The 17,081-nt window shown below is 39.4% G+C and overlaps 1 long non-coding RNA gene across 2 annotated transcripts in view; it reads left to right on the top strand.

Annotated features, from left to right (window-relative positions):
* Positions 1-14,399, top strand: part of LOC133553036 (uncharacterized) — an 89,096-nt gene extending 74,697 nt beyond the window's left edge. For both annotated transcript variants that reach the window (XR_009806824.1, XR_009806823.1), the window contains exons 2-3: positions 13,774-13,893; positions 13,984-14,399. This is a non-coding gene — a long non-coding RNA (uncharacterized LOC133553036). The remainder of the gene's footprint in view (positions 1-13,773; positions 13,894-13,983) is intronic.
* Positions 14,400-17,081: the final 2,682 nt, after the last annotated feature.

Below are 17,081 nucleotides of genomic sequence, written 5' to 3'. Positions count from 1 at the left end.
CTACCGAGTTTCAGAGCAACCATTCTCTCGACTGTCTGCTGGTTTTCCCCCTAACAACAATAATAAGGGCGTGCTATGATGACAATGCGTTTGGCGCCCTCTACAACCGTAACTAACGGCTTACCAGCCCATTCACATGTTCTATGAGGCTTCTACAGACACACATAAGCGACTGCAAGGCATACTTGCTCAACAGCCATACAGGTTACACTGAGGGTTGTGATATAAAAAACCTTAGCACTCTTACTAATATGGGCCACACTGTGAAACCACACCAAACAACAATGACAAACACATTTCGGGAGAACTTCCGCACTGTAACACAACAGAACAAATACCCAGAATCCCATGTATCCCAAACTCTTCCAGGCTACATTATACACCCCAGCTACCGCAAAACACCGCCCCTCCAACCCCGCCTACCTCAACCGACGCACGGAGAAGGGGGGGGGATGGAGGTGTATAATGTAGCTCGGAAGAGTTAGGGATACATGGGATTCTGGGTATTTGTTCTGTTGTGTTTATGTTGTGTTACAGTGTGGATGTTCTCCGGTAATGTGTTTGTCATTCTTGTTTGGTGTGGGTTTACAGTGTGGCGCATATTAGTTAGAGTGTTAAAGTTGTTTGTATCACAACCCTCAGTGTAACCTGTATGGCTGTTGAACAAGTATGCCTTGCAGTCGCTTGCACATTTAGTCAGCAGCCGCACACTAGATGTGGCGGGCTGGCACTCAGATAGCATAGTATTAAAGCGGATGCGACGACATGATCGAGAGGACGTTTAAGGCATTGCCCTCACGGCACGCCCTCAATATTGTTGTCTGGGTGAAAATCTGAGAATGTTATCATGGGGAGATTTCTTGGAGAGGCACTAAAATCCGGAATACCTCCTGGAAAAATGGGGGGGTCGGCAAGTATGCAGCTGAGCCACTTTAGAGTGATCCAAGAGCCGCATGCGGCTCCGGAGCTGCGGGTTTCTGACCCCTGATCTACAGAGATACAAAGAATTCCTATTGCAACATCCAGTAGACACATGTAGAAGAGCTGTTTCTTTCATTGAAAAATTTCAGGTTAATTTGTATACTTAACAAACTCAGCCCGCAGGCCAGATAAAACCTTTTCGCAGGCCTGATCCGGCCCGCGGACCGTACGTTTGACACCCCTGATCTAACATCTTTGATAATCAGCATGATTTTGTAACAGTCCACATTTATTATTAATATCCTGAAGTTTAGCATATTAAATAATGTTAACATCATTAAAACATACATTTAAAAAATATACCAAATTTCAACCACGACTAGGCCTCGAACCGAAGATCTTCTGCTTTTTCTCTGCAAGTGCTAATTACATTGGCCACTGGGCCACCGGAAGTGATAGAGAAAATGTTGCCTTCATATTTTAATCAGTGACAGAGCATGACCTGGCCAGGAATACGTTTGGGGCAAAATACTAAATGAAGGCAAAAAGCAGAGCGTGTGTTCTGCATTTAGAACAAGCAGCACCCTTAGGACTAACACGACGACAGCTTTATACCGACAGCGCTTCACATCAATTTCATTCAGGTGAAAGGAATATTAGTTACATCAGTATGATTTAATGTTAACGACAGCACGTTTCCGATCGGATAATGTTTAAAGTAGAAGTGGTCTTCTTCGCGTTACTTTGTTTGAGTGTAGCGGGCTGTGCATGACCAAAGATTGTATATTGAGAGAGGATGAGCTACCGCATGGTGATGTGCAGCACACATGATGTCCTACACAAAGTACATTTACAGTCATACCTGTCATATCATCATCTTTTTGTCACCTAAAATGTCGAGGACATGACCTTAATGTCCTCAATGGTAGTTTTGGTCATGATGCAAAACCAACCTTTCTTCCCTATTGGTACCTGTGCATGTGTATTTGGGATCTGCATAAGTCTCAAAAATCTGAATTCAAACCATGGAGGCGTGGCACGGATATTTATAAAACAATCTTCCTTCCTTTATACTTCCTCCAAATGAGCCGTTTGGAATTTCCTCAATTTGTGAGGGTTTTCCCATTGGAGTCGTAAGTCGATATCTACATGGAGATGTCCACTGACGATAAATGCGCTAGTCCGACGTAGCCAATAAGTTCCTTCTTCTTCTCGATCTTGTTGTGGAGCAGACTGGCTCGTACATGCTCATGCATCCTGCGCTTTTGGTATTTTTAATACAAAGGAGCGTATAGTTCTAACTTATATCTGTCAGTAGACTTGATATGAAAGCGCTAAAAACTACTACATGGCTTCCGGGGAGAAGACGCAGTCGAAGTGGAAGCACGTAAATAATACCACGCACAAAACGACACATCCTGAAGAAACGGTCAAAAAGGAGCTTAAAGATGGTCTGTAAAACATAATCTATGCGAGATATAGATCAAGGAATCACTGATAACATTGTTAACGTATCATTTACACAATTTTAACCTGATGTTATTATTTTAGGTTTTATTGTCTCGTCCTTTGCCATAAATAGGAGGGATTGAGCTGGCCACTAAAATTTGCTTCTGGGAAAATCTTTCTCTAACTGGCACTGGTTGATGAAGCATGACTCTTTGTTGGCACATACAAAGAGATACTTCTTCCCAGTTGAAGGCACATTGCCACGCAACAGAAAAGTTAGCTAGGCACTTCTTGCTTCTTCAGATGAGGCTGGCAGTTTGCTCTGTTATTGGTCGTATAAACCGACCTATGTTGGTTTATACAACCAATAGCAGAGCATTTTCGTTCAACGGGTTGTCTTTTGGGCATTATGTCGGGAGGACTACAAATCAGCATACATAAATTAAAATGGCAGACTCGCGCAAAGCACTTTGGGTAAATATCTACCATATATGATTAATCCGCTAACGTCAAATCAGGAAAAACTTCACACGTGGGACAAATTCCACACGGATTGTTTGGAGGATGTATGAAGTCAGGCAAACCTTTTTTTTTAAATATCTATGCAATGTTACCACGATTTGATTTAAAATTTTCGGGACATATGCTGATCCCAAATACCCAACAGCAGGTACTGTCGGTAGGAAAAGTTTGTTTCGCCAAATAGGCCTCGCAATTAATAATTTTCATGATCCTCTGTTGTTAATGCTCTTGTATATTTTATAATATTATTTAAAACTCTAATTTCACCATACTTCTGGGATCTAAATGCACGCATAACTGTTTGCAAACAGTAAAAGGGTCTGCAATGCCTTACCTTTTTCTTCTTACTTACTTGGTTTGTGTCTTAAAGGCCTACTGAAATTAGATTTTCTTATTCAAACGGGGATAGCAGATCCATTCTGTGTCATACTTGATCATTTCGCGATATTGCCATATTTTTGCTAAAAGGATTTAGTAGAGAACATCCACGATAAAGTTCGCAACTTTTGGTTGCTAATAAAAAAGCCTTGCCTTTACCGGAGGTAGCAGATGATGTGCGCTTGCCGTCACGGGTTGTGGAGCTCCTCACATCCTCACATTGTTTACAATCATGGCCACCAGCAGCGAGAGCGATTCGGACCGAGAAAACGACGATTTCCCCATTAATTTGAGCGAGGATGAAAGATTCATGGATGAGGATAGTGAGAGTGAAGGACTAGAGAAAAAAAAAAGACAGGGCAGTGGGAGCGCTTCAGATGTTATTAGACATATTTACTTGGATAATTCTGGAAAATCCTTTATCTGCTTATTGTGTTACTAGTGTTTTAGTGAGATTATATAGTTGTACCTGAAAGTCGGAGCGGTGTGGCCACAGGTGTGGTGACCGCCAGTGTCTCTGAGGGACGCCACGTTTCTGGATGAGGCGAAGCGAAGACAGCCGGTCTGGCCGGGCTGAGCTTTTTTTTCTCCTCCTCGACGGTGGAAGCATCCCATGTTCGGGGGCGGCTGGTCGGAGGAGGCAAGAGAGTCCCAACTGCCTCTTTGCAAGGTGCACGAGGAACGACGCAAGCTCCGCTCATGTCTACGGTAAGAGCCGACTTATTGCCACAATTTTCTCACAGAAACCTGCCGGTTGACATGTGGTAGAGAACCATGTTCGCTTGACCGCTCTGTTCCATAGTAAAGCTTCACCTTCGGGAATGTAAACAAAGAAACACCGGCTGTGTTTGTGTTGCTACAGCCGGCCGCAATACACCACTTTTCACCAACAGCTTTCTTCTTTGTAGTCTCCATTATTAATTGAACAAACTGCAAAAGATTGAGCAACACAGATGTCCGGAATACTGTGTAATTATGTGATTCAAGCAGACGGCTTATAGCCGTGATCGGTGCTGGAAGAAAATGTCCGGTACAATCCGTGACGTCATCATACGCGTCATCATTCCGCGACGTTTTCAACAGGGTACTTCGTGGGAAATTTCCATCCATCCATCCATCCATCCATTTTCTACTGCTTATTCCCTTTTGGGGTCGCGGGGGCGCTGGCGCCTATCTCAGCTACAATCGGGTGGGAGGCGGGGTACACCCTGGACAATTCTCCACCTCATCACAGGGCCAACACAGATAGACAGACAACATTCACACTCACATTCACACACTAGGGCCAATTTAGTGTTGCCAATCAACCTATCCCCAGGTGCATGTCTTTGGAAGTGGGAGGAAGCCGGAGTACCCGGAGGGAACCCACGCATTCACGGGGAGAACATGCAAACTCCACACAGAAAGATCCCGAGCCTGGATTTGAACCCAGGACGGCAGGACCTTCGTATTGTTAGGCAGACGCACTAACCCCTCTTCCACCGTGAAGCACGAAGGATACTTCGCGGGAAATTAAAAATTGCAATTTAGTAAACTAAACCGGCCGCATTGGCATGTGTTGCAATGTTAATATTTCATCATTGATATATAAACTATCAGACTGCGTGGTGGGTAGTAGTGGGTTTCAGTAGGCCTTTAAAAGATGAATGAAACCAGGATACTGCATCTACTTGTCCAGACATTTTGGTGGATATTTGAGTTAAAAATATTTTTCGATCTTAAAAATGAATACTGTCAGTCAGTTACAAACCTGAGAGTAGCAGCGACCTCTTTTGAATGCCAGAGATACAATAACAGGCATGGAACAACAATTTATGGTTCAACTTCTGCCATTGCCTCTCATTCTCCTTTGCACTTACATTGTCATCGCTTTTTCATGTTTTTCTTGCTACTTTTTATTCATTGTTTTACTTAAAACGCCCATTCATAAGAAAAAGTTACAAGGTACTTCCTTTTCATTGGACTGTCACAATGCCATACCTTTACCAAAACTCCTTATATGGTGGGAAGTTGCAGAGGTGGGACCAAGTCATTGTTTTGCAAGTCACAAGTAAGTCTCAAGTCTTTGCCCTCAAGTCTCGAGTCAAGTCCCGAGTCAAGACAGGCAAGTCCCGAGTCAAGTCCAAAGTCAATACTGGAAAGTCTCAAGTCAAGTCCCAAGTCCTGCATTTTGAGTTTCGAGTCATTTCAAGTCTTTTTAACCACAGACTAATATATGTACACAGATTGTGTACGCTTTTAAAACGCGGTATGTATTAATTATAAAAAAAAAACAGTGCTGACATTGCACTTCATAATAGTACTATTAACCAGTTATTCTAAACATTTAACTCATTCCTTTACAGTATAAACACATTTGAAAAAACAAGTGCAACTGTACTTATTTGCACACAAGTGTTAACATTGTATTTCCATGGAATATTTCATTGTAACTAGTTCCACAGCAGTTTCTATCCTGTTCTTACCTTATCTCATTGATCTCATCTCACACTGTATATGTGTTTTTGTGTGTGTACACATAAAAAGCATAACAAATACATGAACATAACAATGAACAGTGCTGCACTTTTTAGATGTCAGGGCTCTATGGAATATGTACACATATTCTTAATATAGTATATATTTTAACTGACCTTTATTTGACTATGTTTGTCTTTCTGTAGGTGGCTAAAATATGCGATGCTGCTGACCGCCGTATAACGTTACGTTACAGTGTGTGATACATTCACTAACGTAACACTATGTGTAGGTATCTCATGAAACCCTGCTTAAAAAAAAATCACTTGACAAAAAGTATGAATAAGGTAGCAAACTGCAGTGGAGGCAACAGATTTCCGTGTTTGCAATGACGTTATAACCATAGACATCTTATAAGTAGACGCCGCATTGGCTGCTGTGACGCGAGCAATTTGGCCGCCATCTTGAAGTAGTGACGAGGTGCCGGCGAGCAGCCTAAACTGACAGTTGACAGGTAGAAAACAAAGATGCTGGGCTGATATTCAGCGTTCTCCTGCTCAAATTAGCGGACTGTTGAAAATAGGAAATGGGGGATTACTTTTCACAAGTAAGATTTAACATTAACGTACTATTGGTTGTATTTTGTGAAAAGAATATTACTACAGAGTTAAGCAGGAGCAAAGAACTACAATATTTGTATGTGAAAATCACAAAGAAATCTTCTGGGGGAGGATGACCCCCCTACAGGTATTTGGTTTACAAACTTTCAGGCCCACCTAAAACAAAATTCACCAGCCGCCGCTGATTATGATGCATTCTCATTTTATTGTAACCACAGATAAGTCTTCAAGTAACAATATTCAAATACTAACTTTGTTGGGTAAGACAGAATTTGGTTTTATTCTGAATCCAGTGAAACAGATTGGTGGTTTTAGCTGAAATGAAGACTTTCAGGTGTTTATATATGTTTAAGTATTTGGCAGACACTTTTATCCAAAGCAACATACATGAAAAATACATACAAAACAATCACTGTAAACATGATCATTTAGGGGAAGAATGTAATAGAAAATATCAATACAACGTGTCAAGACAGAATAAACTCTTTACTGTTGCAGCAACACAGATAAAGTCTATAACAGCGGTTCTCAATATTTTTTCATTGATGTACCCCCCCTGTGAACATTTTTTTAATTCAAGTACCCCCTAATCAGAGCAAAGCATTTTTGGTTGAAAAAATAGATAAAGAAGTAAAATACACCACTATGTCATCAGTTTCTGATTTATTAAATTGTATAACAGTGCAAAATATTGCTAATTTGTAGTGGTCTTTCTTGAACTATTTGAAAAAAAAGATGTAAAAATAACTAAACACTTGTTGAAAAATAAACAAGTGATTCAATTATAAATAAAGATTTGTACACATAGAAGTAATCATCAACTTAAAGTGCCCTCTTTGGGGATTGTAATAGAGATCCATCTGGATTCATCAACTTCATTCTAAACATTTCTTCACAAAAAAGAAATCTTTAACATCAATATTTATGGAACATGTCCACAAAAAATCTATCTGTCAACACTGAATATTGCATTGTTGCTTTTCTTTTCACAGTTTATAAATTTACATTCATATTTTGTTGAATTATTATTCAATAAATATATTTATAAAGGATTTTGAATTTTTGCTATTTTAAGAATATTTAAAAAATATATCATGTATCCCTTGGCATACCTTCAAGTACCCCCATTTGAGAACCACTGGTCTATAGGTCCGTAAGATATATAGATATCTAATGTATTCATACATTGTTTATGTAGGATATACGCATGTATATTTAACCTAATCATATTGTTTCTTTAACTTGAAAATAGCTGACTGTTTTTTTCCTCCTTCTCTGGGATTATTATTCCCAGTTTTGATCTCAGTCTGGTCACTTATAGCCTATACGAATATTCTATTACTGTTAAGCAAATTATGAACACGCCAAGACATGTGTCCTTTATCATAGTTACACGTATGACAAAAATGCGCGTGAATATCAGTGGTATTCCGTGAGTTAATATGAAATAAATGCGCTGACAGTTCATTGCTCCTGCCAAAGGAATTGCCCTGAGTGGAGCGGATCACCACACCAAGATGGCGGCCCCGCGTCATGTCTGCGGCAGTAGGCAGTAGCGCTCGATGCTGCGTCTACTTATAAGATGTATATTGTCATAACGTTAGCAGTGAGTTTACAGCCTCACTGATTTAACTACACAGCAAATAAAAGTTTCATTACTCAGCCAATAAACGTTGGCTTACATTCAAAATGTACCCTTCTTTGTGCAACTTCAAATGTCGAACGACGTTGGAAGTTGTTGCGTCTCCGTCTGTAATCTTCCAAACCGCATGATTTGCATACGGCAATTCCTGTTTTGTTGACCAAGTCGTAGTTTTAATACCCGAGCGAAACACTTTATGGCATAATTTTCCTCACTTATTCTTCTGTTGTTTGAGAGCTATTCTTTGTTGGTTTTCCCGCAATTTGATTGGCTGAATGCCGTGTCACGAAAAGAACGCGGATGTAATTTGATTGGCTGTGGTTCTGACAGGCAGCGCACAGGCTGTCATCGCACACACTCTGACACACTTGCGTACACAATGGAAGATACGGAGCGCTCCTGAAAAACTTTTAATCGTTGGGTTTTGGGGAAAGTAGCAAGTCATGTCAAGTCAAAAGGCTCAAGTCCAAGTCAAGTCACAAGTCATTGATGTTAGAGCCTAAGTCGAGTTGCAAGTCTTTTTACATTTTGTCAAGTCGAGTCTAAAGTCATCAAATTCATGACTCGAGTCTGACTCGAGTCCAAGTCATGTGACTCGAGTCCACACCTCTGGGAAGTTGGCTTGCATGCACACGCAGGCACACGAGAGACCGTCCATGCACCTATTGATATTTTTGTTAACAGCAAACACTCCTAAGTGTCAAGACAAGCCAATCATTTCCACCATTGCTGTTGCATGGTGTTACACATCATCACTGTGCTGTGTGCGCTGGAGGTTGCTCTCTGCCTCGAAAACAAGTTAATCTCTGTTTCCAGCACTGGCCTGTCTCCAGCTGGCCAACGTTTACACATCCAGGCATAAACACTTAAGATTATGGATGAGTCTGATTTATTGCTCCAGCTTCAGACGGCTGTTTTGGCACAGTATTTTGCGGAAAACTCTCATGACGATCATCGCTTACTCTATATGAGTCATTGTTATTAATATTAGTGTCTTCTTCTTGCCGCATAATCAAAATGCTTAAGTGTTACTGATGCCTATTTTTGATGTTCTTTAATAGCGACATCTAATGAAAAAAAATCAAACCCTAAAAGTTAACAATTTTCCCTATTCATACATATTGTATAGACCAGGGGTGTCCAAAGTGCAGCCCGGAGGCCATTTGCGGCCCGCGGGTTATTTTTTAACGGCGCCACGGCATATTTTAAGAATACAATTGAAAAAAATTAAAAACATAAAAAGTGGTATAAAAGAGCAAACAGGTGAAATGTAACAAGAAATTGTTGCAATGCTTACTCTTATAACACAAAGCTGCCATGCAGGCTGTTTCTTTCTTTAAAAAATAATAATGAATCAAAATCAATGTCATTTTGAATTATTGACCTATTCAAGGCACCGATTGCGTCACATTAAATATTCCACTTTGAAATTTTTTGGGGGAAAATGTTGCATATTTAGTGTTTTGCCATATAAAAAACTGAGCTGTTTTTTTTTAAAGAAAGGCCTAAAACATAAAAACACAAAACGTAACAACAATAAAACTTCAAATTGACAGATATATCTGAAGTTGATCTCGAGATTATTGTGCGAGAAGTAAACAGTAAAAAAATATATATATAATTTATTTTTTAACACTTTAAAGGCCTACTGAAACCCACTACTACCGACCACGCAGTCTGATAGTTTATATATCAATGATGAAATATTAACATTGCAACACATGCCAATACGGCCTTTTTTAGTTTACTAAATTGGAATTTTAAATTTCCCGCGAAGTGTCGTGTTAAAAACGTCCCGGTATAATGACGCGTATGATGACGCGTGCGTTTGACGCTTTGGGTTGTAGCGGACATTATTTTCCAGCCCGATCCAAGCTATAAGTAGTCTGCTTTAATCGCATAATTACACAGTATTTTGGAAATCTGTGTTGATGAATCTTTTGCAATTTGTTCAATTAATAATGGAAAAGTCCAAGTAGAAAGATGGAGGTGGGAAGCTTTAGCCTTTACCCACACAAACACACAGTGTTTCCTTGTTTAAAATTCCCGTAGGTGAAGCTTTACTATGGATCAGAGGGGTCAAGCCAACATGGATCCGGACCACATGTCAACCGGCAGTTTTTCGGTGAGAAAATTGTGGTAATAATTCGGCTCTTACCGGAGACATCAGCGGAGCTTCCGTCCTGCTGCAGCTGCCGTGACTCACCTCAGAGACTCTGGCGTCAACACACTCGTGGCCACACCCCTCTGACTTTCAGGTACTATTTAATCTCACTAAAACACTAGCAACACAATAAGCAGATAAGGGATTTTCCAGAATTATCCTAGTAAATTTGTCTAATAACATCTGAATCGCTGCCACTGCAATCGCTTTTTTTTAATTTTTAAAGTTTTTTTTTCTGTTTTTTTTTCTAGTCCTTTACTCTAAATTTCCTCATCCACAAATCTTTCATCCTCGCTCAAATTAATGGGGAAATTGTCGTTTTCTCGGTCCGAATAGCTCTAGCAGCTGCTGGCTATGTTTGTAAACAATGTGAGGATGTGAGGAGCCCTACAACCAATGATGTCACGCACACATTGTCTGCTATTTCCGGTAAAGGCAAGGCTTTTTTATTAGCGACCAAAAGTTGCGAACTTTCTCGTTGATGTTCTCTACTAAATCCTTTCAGCAAAAATATGGCAATATCGCGATTTGATCAAGTAAGACACACAGAATGGACCTGCTATCCCCGTTTGAATAAGAACATCTCATTTCAGTAGGCCCTTAATCAGCAGGACACTTTTGGATCCCCAATTATTTTAGTGTGATTTGTTTTTAAGTGTCATTGATCAAAAAATAATAATGAATCAAAATCCAAAATTAAGTCTCCAGTTATTATATAATCTCAAATATTCCACCTAAAAAAGTTATTGGGTGAAAATATTGTATATTTTGTGTTTTTTCCATTTTTTTTTCTAATAAAAAAACTTGAATAATAATGAAAATAGTAATACTGAAAAATGACACATTTTTTATATTTTTTTTGACCAAACCCTTTGGGGTCCCCGGGATCATAAATGAGTGGAGGCCTAAATGTTTATTTTTTATCTATATATTGCATTGGTTTTTAAAATAAAAAATATGAAAATGGCCCCTGCTTGCTTTGATTTTTCAGTGTGCGGTCCTCTGTGGAAAAAGTTTGGACACCCCTGATAGACAAAAGTATCGGGGTACATGGTTTTGTGTTTTGGAGTTCATCTCAGAGGTGCTTAATAGGCTTCTCCCACGCCAAACTCATCCAAGCATGCTATAAAAGACCTTAAATTGTGCTCTGGGGAGCAAAAAAGGGCACTCCCCAAACTTTTTTCACAAAGTTTTAAGCATACAAATGGTCCAAAATGTCCATTAATTGTTTTATTGATTAAAGGTCTGTGTGTTTTTACTTTTATGCATTTTTATGCGCACACGTAGGCCCACTTGCATAACTCTCACTGTTTTACATGCACGCACAAACACACATACACACTCACGCACACACACGCACACATACACATTTTTGTTGTTTCTCACAGTTTTGCTGTTGTTTGATTTACTTGCTGACCTCTGATCTTGTCTGGGCGCAGCTGGACTCTTGGCCTTGCTGCTGTTCCAATGGATCCATCCCAAACATGTCGACGCTTGTATTGTATGTATGAATGAGTGTGTGTGTGTGTGTGTGTGTGTGTGTGAATGTGTGTGTGTGATAACCTAAGCCAGCTGTAGATTTCCTGTTAAACTTCCAAATCTACAGAGGGTCAAATAGGAAAACATTTAATAAATACTAATTACTTAAATTTGTAAATGATTATAATTAGACATAAATATGTTATTAAGCATGTCACTGGTTTATTTAATCTAAAACTACATTGAATTATTTAATAATTTTATGACTTATTACAATATTTAATTATTTAATAGTTCTTTGATTTACTTCATGATTTAGTTATTTCACAATCTAATTGAATTTTTCATGATTTAACGGCTTATTGAATTATTTCATTAACCTCATGAAAATGTCAGCACAGCTGTAGAAGTTAGAGGGTGGATCCTAACATTTGATTGGTTGCGGAGCTACGACCAGAGAAGCGAAGAAATACTTGTCATTGTCTCGGTCTGAACGTGCAGAAATAACTCCAACAAATCAATAAATTCCTTTACTTTAACTGCTCTGGGTCAGCAGGTCTTGCTTCAACATACCTGTAGGTCTAAAATATCCACCAGTAACTCTCGAAAAAGCATGATTGCATCCTTGTTAGTTGCCATGTTTTGAAAGACGTACAAAGTTCCAGCCCCAACCTTTGACTTTGTTGGTTCATGACACAGGTTCATGAAATAATTTAATTAAATCGTGACATAATGAATTAATCTAAAATGATTAATTAAAATATTAATTAATCCATTCATTTTCTACTGTCTGTCCCTCTTTGGGGTCGGAGCATATCCCAGCTGCATTCGGGCGGAAGGCGGCGTACACTCTGGACAAAGCGCCACCTCATTGCAAGGCCAACAAAGATAGACAGACAACATTCACACTCACGTTCACACACTAGAGCCAATCAACCGACAGTATCCACATGCATGTCTTTGGAGGTGGGGGGAAGCCAGAGTACCCATAAAAAGACCACGAGCCAGGGAATCGAACCCGGGACCTTATTGTGAAGCACACGCACTAATGCCTTTTCCACCATGCTGCCCGAATTAAATTATGAATTAATTAATTAATTAGGTAATTAAATATATGATTAAATGATTAAATAGCCAATCAATAATTGCAATAATATATTAAATGAATGTATTTTTACATTAAGTAAATTGACACATCACAACAAATGTATTTATTCCAATTATAATTAATTAAGGACACTTAAGTAATGATTTAAAGATTTATTTATTGATTGATTTTTGTTCTATTTGAACCCCAATGCAATTTTTTTGTCTTTTAGAATTACATTAAGGGCTAACATCTGATGGGAAAATTGTATTGCAAATTGAACACTTATAGAAATGTTGTGCCTCAGAACATGGTATTGAAAGTCATTACAGTCACATGCATAATACAATTATAGCTTTATTTTTAAAAGTACATATATCCAGGACACTCTGCAGTGTTTATGTATCCTACAGTGTAAGTTGAAGGCCCCTGACCTCATAGAGTTGGGAATTTGACCAAACTTTTCGGTGAAAATATAACAATTCAAAGTCGCATGAATTTAAAGTTGCACACGACATAACACCATGAGAAATTGGCAAGATGTTATGGGTCACAGTGGTTGACTTTTTTGGGACATTTAACAATTAAAACAGTGATAGTGTGGCAATATGGACATGCTACACAATGATTAAAAAGACTACAATTAATGGGAACGTGACCAGACAACATTATGAGGTCATGGTAAATCAGCAGACATTGTGTGACAGAACAGGTGTCGAATAGAGTTTAATGATGACCACAACTGGTAATGGACCTTGTAAAATAAGTAAGATGATCCATATACAGGCCTCGGTCACAAAAATAAGACAGGATCCCTCACACCCTGAGCACTGCTTCTTCACCACTCTTCACTCAGGTTGACTGAGAACACACATACAAACAAACTTAAACTCAGGTAAATCCGCAGAGCTGTGTACAGACTGCAGAGAGAATAACCCCCACTCCCCCACCACAACAGTGCAACGATGGACTCTTTAGAATAACTTTTTTTTTCCTTTTGTTTAAATGTTGTCTATTTATCATATATTTTTTACTCATACATGCAAATATTTAGCCACGTGCCTTCACGGCTGCAGGCAATCAACAATCAGGGCACTAGGTTCTGATGAGGGCAGAAGACATAAAGACCAGCAGACCCGAAGATCCAGTGCCAGAACAAAGTTCCCTCGAAGCAGTAAGTGTCCCGTCTCTGGCTTCCCTCCTCGTACCTGCTCTTTGTGCTTTTCCCTCTGCCCGTGTCTTATGTCCTTTGTGTTCCCCGCAGTGTTCCCTCCGTTTCCACTGATCGAGCTGTGCGCCTCGCTTCTGTGGACTTCCCACCGGACTTTGGACTGCTTCCCTCGATCCTTGACCCCCGCTCGGACACGGACCTCGACGCCTCTCTCCATTCCCCGACCTCTTACTTGCCCACTGACTTCCTTCTTGCCTAGACCCTTTGGACTTCCGAACGATTCATCCTAAACGCACGTACAACATCCTCTGGTAACATTAACATTTAGTTCTTCACATCGTCTCGTAACACACACTCTTAGTAGCACACCCCAGTACATCATCGTTTCCAACAAACCTATTGAACTGGCTCCTGCCGTGTCGACTCCTTCCCCCACCGTACGTAACAGTTAAAGTTTTGTTGTATAACCTGCAATGATAAATAGATCTAAAATAAATGTCTATACTGTTTGTAGCTTGAACTGTGTGTGATCTATTTATGTAACTATTATTGTTAGGAATTTGTGATATCAAACATTATTAACAATCTATCAGAGGTTTACTTCTATTTTACCTAAGGTTTTTGCCATCAATGTTTCTGAGTGGGTTTTGTTTGTTTTTGCATCCTCATTTTAACAAAAAAATCTTTATTTTACTGTTGTATGACAGTTGTGAATGGTGCATGTTATTCCCTTTAACTAAAAACATTTTTAGTTAAAAAAACAAAAATTATTTCAAGTTGTATAGTGTCCTACAATGGATTTGATAAAATACAAAGTCAAAGATTTGCTCTTTCTAATGACTAACTGCAAAATGACCATCAAGCATCCTCTTTGTAGTGCTCTGACTTTGAAGTAGTTAGTAGTAGTAGAACTGACTGCAGAAAACTTGAGTCAAAGATCCTCTTTATAACCCACTGGAAGCCCCCAAATAGAGCAGTTGGAAAGTGTGCTCTTTGACCTGCAAACTCAGTAGTGTCGCGTTCAATCTACTCAAGCTAACGCGTATCCTCTTTTTTTCCCATGGTGATGCACTCTAAACAGCTCAATACCTTATTTCTCACTTCCTTTTAAACCTGTGATCAGGAAGGGGATTGAATTTGTTTTTTTATTTCCAGTGACATATAACAGAGACCGAGCGGTGGTCTCTAAAATCTCTACAGTTAGCACGTACATATGAATAAATGATAATCAGCTTTCTGTTGATGGGCTAATGTCCTTACAGTGGTTGAGGTGAGCAGAGGGAGGTGCGGATATATTTTTTGTCCACTCTCTGTCTTTTTAGTAGAGGATCTGAGCGATGTTCTCATTAACATACATAACAGTATCTCATGTCTATGTGCTAGAATTCAAGCAAACGATGGCAAATATTTAACTCATAAAGTCATGTGAAAAGAGTAGAAACTTGACTGTGTTTTACCAGTTGTTGGCCAAACACTTACTTGCATCCCCATGAGGAGGCCAATTAAGGCTCTGCAGGTAGTAGCATCAGCACGTGTTTTACCATCCTAGCCCGTCATTGCCAACACGCCTACCGCTAATAAGGTTTGGCAAACGTCATGATGACGGCATAGTGTCGTCTCACTAAGGGAAATCCTTCACGCTCAGCTGTCACAAGCTGGCAAGATGACGGGGTCACTTTGGAGCGTTGACCTGAGAGCAATGTTCACTGACAGCAACGCATTAATTACTTTATTGCCTAATGGACGGCTCTCAGACAGCAGTCTTTGTTTTTGTTTTTTTACTTTAATCATTAGGTCGATCAAGTCAAACACCGAGGAGACTATCTTTTTAAACCAAAAAAACACAAACAGTATTCACAATTAACACCTGTGAGTGTCAACACAGCACACTTATGATATGTATTACATATATTACATATACTTGGTTATAATATCAGACAATTATAAAAACCTGACAAATGGGCGTTTTGAACAAAATCTACCCAAAGACAAGCTGTACAAAAATAGAGTTTGATAAAAACTATAAAAACGAGTATTTTACACATATGTGATGTACCATATTGTAATTAGGGTTGTCCCGATAGCAATATTTTGGTACCGGTACCAAATTATATTTTGACACTTTTCAATACTTTTCTAAATAAAAGGGACCACAAAAAATGTCATTATTGGCTTTATTTTAACAGAAAATCTTATGGTACATTTAAAGGTTTCTTATTGCAATCAAAATAATTTTGTCTTCAAATAAAATAGTGTACATACGAGACAACTTGTCTTTTATTAGTGAGTAAGCAAACAAAGACTCCTAATTTGAGTGCTGACGTATGCAGTAACATATTGTGTCATTTCCCATTCTATTATTTTGTCAAAATTCTGAAGGACATGCGGTAAAGAAATAATTATTAATCTACTTGTTCATTTACTGTTAATACCTGGTTACTTTCTGTTTTAACATGTTCCATCTACACATGTGTTAAAATGTAATAAAGACGCATTATTCTGTTGTTTGGATCCTTTACATTAGTTGGATGACACCACAAATGTGGGTATCGATACGATAATTACTAGTTATTGGATCATACATTGGTCATAATTTAAAGGCCAAGTGAAATGAGATTTTCTTATTTAAACGGGGATAGCAGGTCCATTCTATGTGTCATACTTGATCATTTCGCGATATTGCCATATTTTTGCTGAAAGGATTTAGTAGAGAACATCCACGATAAAGTTAGCAACTTTCGGTGCTAAGACAAGAGCCCTGCCTCTACCGGAAGTCGCAGACGATGACGTCACATGTTTGATGGCTCCTGACATATTCACATTGTTTTTAATGGGAGCCTCCAACAAAAACAGCTATTCGGACCGAGAAAACGACAATTTCCCCATTAATTTGAGCGAGGAAGAAAGATTCGTGTTTGACCATATTGATATTGACTGACTAGAAAAAACTCCTCTCTGAGCTGCAACCTTATCGTGGTAGAGGAGTTTGCGTGTCCCAATGATCCTAGGAGCTATGTTGTCCGGGGGCCCCTGGTAGGGTTTCCCAAGGCAAACAGGTTCTAGGTGAGGGATCAGACAAAGAGTAGCTCGAAGACCTTTATGAAGAAGAAAAAGCATGGACCCAGATTTCCCTCGCCCGGACGCGGGTCACCGGGGCCCACCCTCTGGAGCCAGGCCCGGAGGTGGGGCAC

This window comes from Nerophis ophidion, linkage group LG05 (genome assembly GCF_033978795.1).
Source record: "Nerophis ophidion isolate RoL-2023_Sa linkage group LG05, RoL_Noph_v1.0, whole genome shotgun sequence".
NCBI lineage: Eukaryota > Metazoa > Chordata > Actinopteri > Syngnathiformes > Syngnathidae > Nerophis > Nerophis ophidion.
The sequence above is the reverse complement of the archived record's forward strand: the minus strand, read 5'-3'. Positions and strand labels throughout refer to the sequence as shown.